The sequence below is a fragment of the Triticum aestivum genome, chromosome 3A, assembly GCF_018294505.1.
Source record: "Triticum aestivum cultivar Chinese Spring chromosome 3A, IWGSC CS RefSeq v2.1, whole genome shotgun sequence".
Taxonomy (NCBI): domain Eukaryota; kingdom Viridiplantae; phylum Streptophyta; class Magnoliopsida; order Poales; family Poaceae; genus Triticum; species Triticum aestivum.
In genome coordinates, this window is record NC_057800.1 from 688,706,482 (window position 1) to 688,719,474 (window position 12,993).

The 12,993-nt window shown below is 45.8% G+C and overlaps 1 pseudogene; it reads left to right on the forward strand.

Moving 5' to 3' along the window:
• Positions 1-801: 801 nt before the first annotated feature.
• On the forward strand, positions 802-2,249 carry LOC123059114 (chitinase CLP-like; annotated as a pseudogene).
• Positions 2,250-12,993: the final 10,744 nt, after the last annotated feature.

Sequence of the window (12,993 nt, forward strand, 5' to 3'; positions counted from 1 at the left end):
CGACAGAAAAAAGAAGTGACTGGTGCTTGATATATTTTCAGGTATCTGAGGTTTAGTCGCCCCCCTACAACAAGGTAAATCATCAGCGTTGATCAGTTTAGCTAGGTTTCTGTGACTGGCATGGCCTCTTGGGCTTAACCGATCAGTCTTGTGTGTTCTCGCGGCTCATGCACTTCTTCCAGAGCTCACAGGGGACAGTAGCAAGCTCGGGGCCGGCGATCTGCCGGATCTCTCCATGACCAGGTGCGGTGACCAAGTGCCACTGCAGCTTCGACGCCTAGCTCGACTAAACGCACGAGGTGGACGTGGCTAATTAACCGGAGGTTGACACTGCTAGCTAAGTCGCCGCTGGAATCTCGACGGCGTTGGTCGACGGGATTCGTCTGTGTCTTGTGTCCCTCCCCCACTCGCCCTACCCAAACTCCCAAGCACACAGTCAGTCAACCCCTGCAAAGTCAGTCAACCCCGCTCCTCCTCCTCCTCCTCCTCCTCTTCTGCGACTATGGGTCTGATTGGTTGGATATTAGTATGGCCAAGTCAAAGTGTGGCTAGCCACACAAGTATGGCTGTGAAATTGAACGTCAAACTTTGGCAAAAGTTGACAAAAAAATTATCTCTATGATAAATGAGCCACGTGGGCAATAAAATGTGGCAATCCAAAGTGTGGCAAAAATCAAACACATGCTAATTAAACTGTGGCTGCCAAATTTTGGCTTGGCAAACTGTGGGTGAGAACCAAACAGCCCTTATATAAACGCAACCGCGCCGATGACCAAAACCCAAATACATCAGTCAGTCAATTACTCCATGCAAGCTCGTGGCATGTCGCAGCAACGCCGCCGCAGCGCCGCCGCCGCCGCGCTGCTGGCGCTGGCGGTGCTGCTGGGGACGTCGCCGCCCGACGCAGCGGCTCAACAAGGTCCGGCCTGGCGGCCCCTCGTGGCGCGTGTCAACAAGGACGCCGCCACCTCCCTCTACACCATCGCCATCAAGGACGGAGGAGGGCCGCTCCTCCTCGACCTCGCCGGCCCAATGCTCTGGGTCGCCAACTGCCCCTGCACGCACTGGGCCATCGGGTGCGGCGGCAGCCACTGCGACGGCTTCCGCAATATGTTCACCCCGGATGCCTGTGATAGTGCAGAATGGCCGGCGCAGGGGCAGGACACGTGCATCTGCACCGCCTTGCCGTACAACCCGGTCGACGGGCGCTGCGTCGCCGCCCAAGCCACCACCATCTCGATCGCTGCCAACACCACGGACGGCAAGAACCCGCTCTCCCCGGTGACCTTCCCCGTCGTCGGGTCCTGCGCGCCGGGGGATTTCCTGGCCTCGCTCCCGGAGGGCGTGGCCGGCGTCGCCGGGCTCGCGAGGCTGCGTAACTCTCTGCCGTTGCAGGTCGCGCAGTGGTACAGCCTGAAGCAAGAGTTCGCGTTGTGCCTGCCCAGGGGCGGGGACGGCGTGGCCGTCTTCGGCGGCGGCCCGTTCCAGCTCCTGGCCGCGCCGACCGTGGAGCTCGCCGACAGCCTCCGCAAGAAGCCTCTCCCGTTCCTCTTCAACCCCAAAAACCGCGCCTACTACTTCACCATCACCGGCATCGCCGTGAACCAGCAGCGCGTGCCCACGCCGCCCGGCGCCTTCGACTTGGAAAGGAGAGGCCAAGGCGGCGCCGCCTTCAGCACCGTCACGCCCTACACCGCGCTCCGCTGGGACGTCTACTGGCCGCTCCGCAACGCGTTCGACGCGGCCACCAGCGGCATCGCGCGCGCGGACAAGGTGGCGCCGTTCGACATGTGCTACCAGGCGTCGGAGCTCGCCATGACCAGCGTGGGCTACGCCGTGGCCAGCATCGACCTGATGCTGGACGGAGGCCAGAACTGGACGCTGCCCGGCGCCAGCTCGCTCGTGCAGGTGAACGACCGGACGGTGTGCTTCGCGTTCGTTCAGACGGATTCGTCGGTGCCGGCACATGCTGAGTCGCCGGCGGTGATCCTCGGGGGGCACCAGTTGGAGAATAACCTGCTGATGTTTGATCGGACAAGGACACGTTCGCGTTCAGTGGGCTGCTGCTCGGCATCGGCACTACCTGCAGCAACTTCGACTTCAGCATCGGGAGTTCTTAGAAGCAGTAGTGTCACTGATCTTGCGAGTCGAGCTAGCTAGCGCCGGAGTGCCACCGTCTGTACTCGAGTACGGTTTCGTTTCAATATTACTAGCGTACTAGTGTTGTGTTAGCAACGAGAATAAAGTAATACATCCTCAAGGATTTGAGATTTTTAACACATTGTGCTATCTGATTTTTGATGTCTGATTCTCATGCGCTGCACAAAATGGGTTGACAAATTCATGTGAATATTGCACAAGTTTAAATTGCACACCTTTGTCCAATGAAAAAAATAGCCTCAGGGCGTCAAATCAGCGCAGAAATTCAAACGGCCAACATTCAGACCTAGTCTTGAGATTTCGAGGCCCCGGGACGAAACTAGAACATGGGGCCTAACAAGGGTGGACACGTTCATGGGAGTGGGTGCCTAGGACCCCACCCAAAATATGAAATTCACTCATTCTACATAATTTCTGTGTATCCATGAAAAAAAATATCAAAACTAGATGAATGTTTGCAAAAGGTGCCCCCACTCCTATAGTTTGCATCCACTTAAAATAGTTTCAAGGTCCGCTCCTGAGCCCTAACATTTTTAGATGCAAAGTCACTAATTGTGTATCTTCTGATCATAACTGCGGCACCGCGGCGTGGCTATTTGTCAAGACAGAGATGGTTCTTACCTAGGCTCTTCAGTGCTTGTGATCCAAGGTTTGCTTGATGCAGCCACTCTAGAAGCAATAGCGTGCAGGGAAGTGTTATCACTTGCAGAAGATCTAAACTCGCAACACTTTCATATTGCATCTGACTGCACAGAAGTGGTGAATGGAATACGGGTCAATTTTGGAGGAGTTTTCGGAGGAATCATTAGGGAGATAAAGCAAAGAGCAATGTCTTTTATTTTCATATAATTTCGTGCATGAATTCCGAGCAACAATTCATGAAACTCATATAAGGTAGCTAGGTTTGGTACTACTCTCCCCGAGGGGAGACATATTTGGTAGGGGTCACCTGACGATGCTCTTGTTATACATGTACGATGCTCTTGTTATACATGTAAAATATTGATATGAGTTAATAAAGCCTGGCTGTCTTTCTAAAAAAGAGAGAGAATTGGAGACACACCTTCGCACGATGGCCTATGGTAGCGATGCGGTCTCCTCTCAGCGACTTTAGCCTCTCGAGACAGCCGCAAGGTGCCAGCGATGGGCGTCTCCAGCCAAGGCTAAAATAATTTCTGCATGTAAAAAATACATCATGCTGAACTAAAATAATTTTGTTTCTGTAGTTGGGAAAGCTTATATCTAAAATTTAAAACATAGAATCTTGTGCAAACAGATTGTGATCATGACGAAACAGTAGATGATTTTACTGTTAGCAATTATGTTTTTCTAAAAATTGAAGTAATGTGTTGTCAATTGTTTTTTTGCTTTATTTTAAAAAATATAACTCCAAATATTATAATAAATATATTAAAAGAAATACTTTAGATAAACATCGAGACAAATGTTGAGCAAGCATTTAAAAATGTTCAATTTGTATAGAGAAAATGTTTCTCGTGTAGATGAAAAACATATACAATGTGTGTGAAAAAAAAGTTGATCGTGTATTTGAAAACATATTTAAAAATTATTTGAAAAATGTTAATCAAGCATTTGGAAAATGTGAAACGTGTATAAAAATATGTTCATCGTGTATTAAAAAATGTTAAACTTGTATTTGTAAAATTTTACATGTGTAAACAGAAAATGTTGACCATGTATTCAGAAACATTAAACTTGTATTTAAAAATGTTAAATGTGTATAAAATGTTGACCATGGATTCAAGAAATGTTAAACTTGTATTTAAAAATGTTAATCAAGCATTTGATTTTTTCAATGTGTATAAAAATGTTGACCATGCGTTCAGGAAATGTTAATATGGTATTTGACAAATGTTAATTCAGAATTTGAAAAATATTAAATATGTATTAGATATATACAAAAAAGGTGTATAGAAAACCAGTGGAACTAGAGAGAAAACAAGAAAAAATGATGATAAATGAGAAAGAGACAAACAAAACCAAAGTATTAAAAAGGAAAGAAAAGAAGAAGAAAACAGGAAAAAACAATAAAGAAAACCAAAGAAAAAGAAAGAGCCAGTAACACAGAGAAACAAACAAAGAAAACCCGGTGAAAAGACAAAGAAAAGCTAGAAACAAAAGAATCCGGAAAAAACAATGGAAACCGACTATTTTCTTCTCAAGTAGCTCCCGCCCTAGTATTCACCACGGACCCAACGCGGCTAAATTTCGTGTTTTGACCCTTTTCTGAAACCTATTCGAGATTTGACCTTAGTTTGAAAAAATTTCGAGATCTGACCCTTTTGCTACCGCCAGGGACCATGGCGGTAGGGTATAACAGCCTACCGCCAAGGTCCCTGGCGGTAGGGTTGCATGCTCTACCGCCAAAAACCTCCTAAGTATTGAACACAATGCGTGCTCGTGCCTACCGCCAAGCACCTTGGCGGTAGGGTTGTGCAGTCTATTGTTGGAAATATGCCCTAGAGGCAATAATAAATTGATTATTATTATATTTCCTTGTTCATGATAATCGTTTATTATCCATGCTAGAATTGTATTGATAGGAAACTCAGATACATGTGTGGATACATAGACAACACCATGTCCCTAGTAAGCCTCTAGTTGACTAGCTCGTTGATCAATAGATGGTTACGGTTTCCTGACCATGGACATTGGATGTCATTGATAACGGGATCACATCATTAGGAGAATGATGTGATGGACAAGACCCAATCCTAAGCCTAGCACAAGATCATGTAGTTCGTATGCTAAAGCTTTTCTAATGTCAAGTATCATTTCCTTAGACCATGAGATTGTGCAACTCCCGGATACCGTAGGAGTGCTTTGGGTGTGCCAAACGTCACAACGTAACTGGGTGGCTATAAAGGTACACTACAGGTATCTCCGAAAGTGTCTGTTGGGTTGGCACGAATCGAGACTGGGATTTGTCACTCCGTGTAAACAGAGAGGTATCTCTGGGCCCACTCGGTAGGACATCATCATAATGTGCACAATGTGATCAAGGAGTTGATCACGGGATGATGTATTACGGAACGAGTAAAGAGACTTGCCGGTAACGAGATTGAACAAGGTATCGGGATACCGACGATCGAATCTCGGGCAAGTATCGTACCGATAGACAAAGGGAATTGTATACGGGGTTGATTAAGTCCTTGACATCGTGATTCATCCAATGAGATCATCGTGGAACATGTGGGAGCCAACATGGGTATCCAGATCCCGCTGTTGGTTATTGACCGGAGAACGTCTTGGTCATGTCTGCATGGTTCCCGAACCCGTAGGGTCTACACACTTAAGGTTCGATGACACTAGGGTTATAGGGAATAGTTATACGTGGTTACCGAATGTTGTTCGGAGTCCCGGATGAGATCCCAGACGTCACGAGGAGTTCCGGAATGGTCCGGTGGTAAAGATTTATATATGGGAAGTCCTGTTTTGGTCGCCGGAAAAGTTTCGGGGTTTATCGGTAACGTACCGGGACCACCGGGAGGGTCCCGGGGGTCCACCAAGTGGGGCCACAAGCCCCGGAGGGCTACATGGGCCAAGTGTGGGAGGGGACCAGCCCCAGGTGGGCTGGTGCGCCCCCCCCCCACAAGGGCCCAAGGCACCTCCAAGAGGGGAAGGGGGCAAACCCTAGGGCAGATGGGCCCTAAGGCCCACCCCAGGTGCGCCTCCCCCTCTCCCCCTTGTGGCCGCCACCCAAATGGGATCTGGGGGCTGCCGCCACCCCTAGGGAGGGAACCCTACGTGGGGGTGCAGCCCCTCCCCTTTCCCTATATATACTTGAGGTTTGGGCTGCCCAATACACATGAGTTCCTCTCTTTCTTGGCGCAGCCCTATCCCTCTCTTTCTCCTCATATCTCGCAGTGCTTGGCGAAGCCCTACTGGATCACCATGCTCCTCCACCACCACGCGGTTGTGTTGCTGCTGGATGGAGTCTTCCTCAACCTCTCCCTCTCTCATTGCTGGATCAAGGCATGGAAGACGTCGTCGGGCTGTATGTGTGTTGAACGCGGAGGTGCCATCCGTTTGGCACTAGGATCTTCGGTGATTTGGATCACGACGAGTACGACTCCTTCAACCCCGTTCTCTTGAATGCTTCCACTTAGCGATCTACAAGGGTATGTAGATGCACTCTCCTTCCCTCATTGCTAGTTTCTCCATAGATAGATCTTGGTGACACGTAGGAAAATTTCGAATTTCTGCTATGTTCCAACAGTGGCATCATGAGCTAGGTCTATTGCGTAGATTCTATGCACGAGTAGAACACAAAATAGTTGTGGGCGTTGATTTTGTTCAATATGCTTACCATTACTAGTCCAATCTTGATTCGGCGGCATTGTGGGATGAAGCGGCCCGGACCGACCTTACACGTACTCTTACGTGAGACTGGTTCCACCGACTAACATGCACTAGTTGCATAAGGTGGCTAGCGGGTGTCTGTCTCTCCCACTTTAGTCGGATTGGATTCGATGAAAAGGGTCCTTATGAAGGGTAAATAGCAATTGGCATATCACGTTGTGGTTTTTGCGTAGGTAAGAAACGTTCTTGCTAGAAACCCATAGCAGCCACGTAAAACATGCAAACAACAATTAGAGGACGTCTAACTTATTTTGCAGGGTATGCTATGTGATGTGATATGGCCAAGAAGAATGTGATGAATGATATGTGACGTGTGAGATTGATCACGTTCTTGTAATAGGAATCACGACTTGCATGTCGATGAGTATGACAACCGGCAGGAGCCATAGGAGTTGTCTTTATTTATTGTATGACCTGCGTGTCATTGAACAACGCCATGTAATTACTTTACGTTATTGCTAACCGTTAGCTGTAGTAGTAGAAGTAATAGTTGGCGAGACAACTTCATGAAGACACGATGATGGAGATCAGGATGATGGAGATCATGGTGTCATGCCGGTGACAATGATGATCATGGAGCCCCGAAGATGGAGATCAAAAGGAGCAAAGTGATGATGGCCATATCATGTCACCTTTTGATTGCATGTGATGTTCATCATGTTTTTGCATCTTATTTGCTTAGAACGACGGTAGTAAATAAGATGATCCCTCATTAAAATTTCAAGAAAGTGTTCCCCCTAACTGTGCACCGTTGCGAAAGTTCGTCGTTTCGAAGCACCACGTGATGATCGGGTGTGATAGATTCTTACGTTCACATACAATGGGTGTAAGCTAGATTTACAGACGCGAAACACTTAGGTTGACTTGACGAGCCTAGCATGTACAGACATGGCCTCGGAACACGAGAGACCGAAAGGTCGAGCACGAGTCGTATAGAAGATACGATCAACATGAAGATGTTCACCGATGTTGACTAGTCCGTCTCACGTGATGATCGGACACGGCCTAGTTGACTCGGATCATGTAATCACTTAGATGACTAGAGGGATGTCTATCTGAGTGGGAGTTCATAAGATGAACTTGTTTATCCTGAACATAGTCAAAAGGATTTTGCAAATTATGTCGTAGCTCGCGCTTTAGTTCTACTGTTTAGATATGTTCCTAGAGAAAAATTAGTTGAAAGTTGATAGTAGCAATTATGCAGACAGTAAAAGGCTTATGTCCTTAATGCACCGCTCAGTGTGCTGAACCTCGAACGTCGTCTGTGGATGTTGCGAACATCTGACATACACATTTTGATAACTACGTGATAGTTCAGTTAAACGGTTTAGAGTTGCGGCACCGAAGACGTTTTAAAACGTCGCGAAACATATGAGATGTTTCGAGGGCTGAAATTGGGATTTCAGGCTCGTGCCCACGTCAAGAGGTATAAGACCTCCGACGATTTTCTTAGCCTGCAAACTAAGGGAGAAAAGCTCAATTGTTGAGCTTGTGCTCAGATTGTCTGAGTACAACAATCGCTTGAATCAAGTGGGAGTTGATCTTCCAGATGAAATAGTGATAGTTCTCCAAAGTCATTACCACCAAGCTGCTAGAGCTTCGTGATGAACTATAATATATCAAGGACATATATGATGATCCTTGAGATATTCACGATGTTTGACACCACAAAAGTAGAAATCAAGAAGGAGCATCAATTGTTGATGGTTGGTGAAACCACTAGTTTCAAGAAGGGCAAGGGCAAGAAGGATACTTCATGAAACGGCAAATCAGCTGTTGTTCTAGTGAAGAAACCCAAAGTTGAACCCAAACCCGAGACTAAGTGCTTCTGTAATAAGAGGAACAGCCACTGGAGCAGAATTACCCTAGATACTTGGTAGATGAGAAGGCTGGCAAGGTCGATAGAAGTATATTGGATATACATTGTGTTAATGTGTACTTTACTAGTACTCCTAGTAGCACCATGGTATTAGATACCGGTTCGGTTGCTAAATGTTAGTAAACTCAAAATAAAAGGCTGCGGAGTAAACGAAGACTAGCTAAAGGTGAGCTGGCAATATGTGTTGGAAGTTTTTCCAAGCTTGATGTAATCAAGCATCGCACGCTCCCTCTACCATCGAGATTGGTGTTTGCGTTGAGCATAGACATGATTGGATTATGTCTATCGCAATACGGTTATTCATTTAAGGAGAATAATGGTTACTCTGTTTATTTGAACAATACATTCAATGGTCTTGCACCTAAAATGAATGGTTTATTGAATCTCGATCATAGTGATACACATGTTCATGCCAAAAGATATAAGATAGTAATGATAGTACCACCTACTTGTGGCACTACCACGTAAGTCATATCGGTATAAAACGCATGAAGAAACTCCATGTTGATGGATCTTTGGGCTCACTCATTTTTGAAAAGTTTGAGACATGCGAACCATGTCTATTGGTGTATATGCATGAAGAAACTCCATGCAAATGGACCGTTTGGACTCACTTGGTTTTGAATCACTTGAGACATGCAAATCATACCACATGGGCAAGATGACTGAAAGCCTCGTTTTCAGTAAAATGGAACTAGAAAGCAACTTGTTGGAAGTAATACATTTTGATGTGTGCAGTCCAATGAGTGCTGAGGCGTGTAGTGGATATCGTTATATTCTTACTTCACAGATGATTTGAGTAGATGTTGAGTATATTTACTTGATGAATCACGAGTCTGAATTATTGAAAGGTTCAAGTAATTTCAGGGTGAAGTTGAAAGATCGTCGTGACAAGAGGATAAAATAGCCATGATATGATCATAGAGATGAATATCTGAATTACGAGTTTGGCACAGAATTAATACATTGTGGAAATTGTTTCACAACTAATACATCCTGAAACACCATAGTGTGATGGTGTGTCCGAACATCATAACTGCACCCTATTGGATATGATGCATACCATGATGTCTCTTATCGAATTACCACGATAGTTTATGGGTTAGGCATTAGAGACAACCACATTCACTTTAAAATAGGGCACCACGTAATTCCGATGAGAAGACACCGTATGAACTATGGTTTAGAGAAACCTAAGCTGACATTTCTTAAAAGTTTGGGGCTGCGACGCTTATGTGAAAAAGTTTCAGGCTGATAAGCTCGAACCCAAAGCGGATAAATGCATCTTCATAGGACACCCAAGACAGTTGGGTATACCTCCTGTCTCAGATCCGAAAGCAATAGGGATTGTTTCTGGAATCGGGTCCTTTCTCGAGGAAAGGTTTCTCTCGAAAGAATTGAGTGGGAGGATAGTGGAGACTTGATGAGGTTATTGAACCGTCTCTTCAACCAGTGTGTGGCAGGGCACAGGGATTTGTTCCTGTGGCACCTACACCAATTGAAGTAGAAGCTTATGATAGTGATCATGAAACTTCAGATCAAGTCACTACCAAACCTCATGGGATGACAAGGATGCGTACTACTTCAGAGTGGTACGTAATCCTGTCTTGGAAGTCATGTTGCTAGACAACAATGAACCTACGAGCTATGGAGAAGCGATGGTGGGCCTGGATTCCAAAATGGCTCGAGGCCATATAATCCGAGAGAGGATCCATATATGAAAACAAAGTGTAGACTTTGGAAGAACTACTTGATGGTCGTAAGGCTATTAGGTACATATGGATTTTTAAAAGGAAGATGGACAATGATGGTAAGTATCACCATTAAGAAAGCTCGACTTGTCGTTAAGATGTTTTCCGACAAGTTCAAGGAGTTGACTACAGTGAGACTTTCTCACTCGTAGCGATGCTAAGAGTCTGTTGGAATTATATTAGCAGTCACTGCATTATTTATGAAATCTTGCAGATAGGATGTCAAAAACCATTATTTCCTCACGATTTTTTTGAGGAAAGGTTGTATGTGATACAACCAGAAGGTTTTAACAATACTGAAAGATGCTAACAAGTATGCAAATCTCTAGCAATCCTTCTAAGGGCTAGAGTAAGCATCTCGGAGTTGGAATATACGCTTTCATGATGATCAAAGATTTTGGGTTTATACAAAGTTTATGAGAAACTTGTATTTCCAAAGAAGTGAGTGGGAGCACTATAGAATTTCCGATGAGTATATGTTGTTAACATATTGTTGATCGGAAATGATGTAGAATTTCTGGAAAGCATGCAGAGTTATTTGAAAAGTGTTTTTCAGTGGAAACCTGGATTAGGCTACTTGAGTATTGAGCATTAAGATCTATAAGGATAGATCAAAACGCTTAATAGTACTTTCAAATGAATACATACCGTGACAAGATTTTGAAGGAGTTCAAAATGGATCGGCAAAGAAGGAGTTCTTGGCTGTGTTATAAGGTGTGAACATTGAGTAAGACTCGAAACCTGACCGCGGCAAAATAGAGAGAAAGGACGAAGGTCGTCCCCTATGCTTTTGTCATAGGCTCTCTACAATATGCTATGCTTTGTGCCGCACCTGAAGTGTGCCTTGCCATGAGTCAGTCAAGGGGTACAAGAGTGATCCAAGAATGGATCACAGGACAGCGGTCAAAGTTATCCTTAGTAACTAGTGGACTAAGGAATTTTCTCGATTATGGAGGTGGTAAAAGAGTTCGTCGTAAAGGGTTACGCCGATGCAAACTTTGACACTAATCCAGATTATTCTGAGTAGTAAACTGGATTTGTATAGTAGAACAATTATTTGGAATAGCTCCAAATAGAACGTGGTAGCTGCATCTAGGAGATGACATAGAGATTTGTAAAGCACACACGGATCTGAAAGATTCAGACCCGTTGACTATAACATCTCTCACAAGCATAACATGATCAAACCCAGAACTCATCGAGTGTTAATCACATGGTAATGTGAACTAGATTATTGACTCTAGTAAACTCTTTGGGTGTTAGTCACATGGGGATGTGACCTTGAGTGTTAATCACATATCGATGTGAACTTGATTATTGACTCTAGTGCAAGTGGGAGACTGTTCGAAATATGCCCTAGAGGCAATAATAAATTGATTATTATTATATTTCCTTGTTCATGATAATCGTTTGTTATCCATGCTAGAATTGTATTGATAGGAAACTCAGATACATGTGTGGATACATAGACAACACCATGTCCCTAGTAAGCCTCTAGTTGACTAGCTCGTTGATCAATAGATGGTTACGGTTTCCTGACCATGGACATTGGATGTCATTGATAACAGGATCACATCATTAGGAGAATGATGTGATGGACAAGACCCAATCCTAAGCCTAGCACAAGATCATGTAGTTCGTATGCTAAAGCTTTTCTAATGTCAAGTATCATTTCCTTAGACCATGAGATTGTGCAACTCCCGGATACCGTAGGAGTGCTTTGGGTGTGCCAAACGTCACAACGTAACTGGGTGGCTATAAAGGTACACTACAGGTATCTCCGAAAGTGTCTGTTGGGTTGGCACGAATCGAGACTGGGATTTGTCACTCCGTGTAAACAGAGAGGTATCTCTGGGCCCACTCGGTAGGACATCATCATAATGTGCACAATGTGATCAAGGAGTTGATCACGGGATGATGTATTACGGAACGAGTAAATAGACTTGCCGGTAACGAGATTGAACAAGGTATCGGGATACCGACGATCGAATCTCGGGCAAGTATCGTACCGATAGACAAAGGGAATTGTATACGGGGTTGATTAAGTCCTTGACATCGTGATTCATCCGATGAGATCATCGTGGAGCATGTGGGAGCCAACATGGGTATCCAGATCCCGCTGTTGGTTATTGACCGGAGAACGTCTCGGTCATGTCTGCATGGTTCCCGAACCCGTAGGGTCTACACACTTAAGGTTCGATGACGCTAGGGTTATAGGGAATAGTTATACGTGGTTACCGAATGTTGTTCGGAGTCCTGGATGAGATCCCAGACATCACGAGGAGTTCTGGAATGGTCCGGTGGTAAAGATTTATATATGGGAAGTCCTGTTTTGGTCGCCGGAAAAGTTTCGGGGTTTATCAGTAACGTACCGGGACCACCGGGAGGGTCCCGAGGGTCCACCAAGTGGGGCCACAAGCCCCGGAGGGCTACATGGGCCAAGTGTGGGAGGGGACCAGCCCCGGGTGGGCTGGTGCGCCCCCCCACAATGGCCCAAGGCACCTCCAAGAGGGGAAGGGGGCAAACCCTAGGGCAGATGGGTCCTAAGGCCCACCCCAGGTGCGTCTCCCCCTCTTCCCCTTGTGGCTGCCACCCAAATGGGATCTGGGGGCTGCCGCCACCCCTAGGGAGGGAACCCTAGGTGGGGGCGCAGCCCCTCCCCTTCCCCTATATATACTTGAGGTTTGGGCTACCCAATACACATGAGTTCCTCTCTTTGTTGGCGCAGCCCTATCCCTCTCTTTCTCCTCATATCTCGCAGTGCTTGGCGAAGCCCTGCTGGATCACCACGCTCCTTCACCACCATCACGCCGTTGTGCT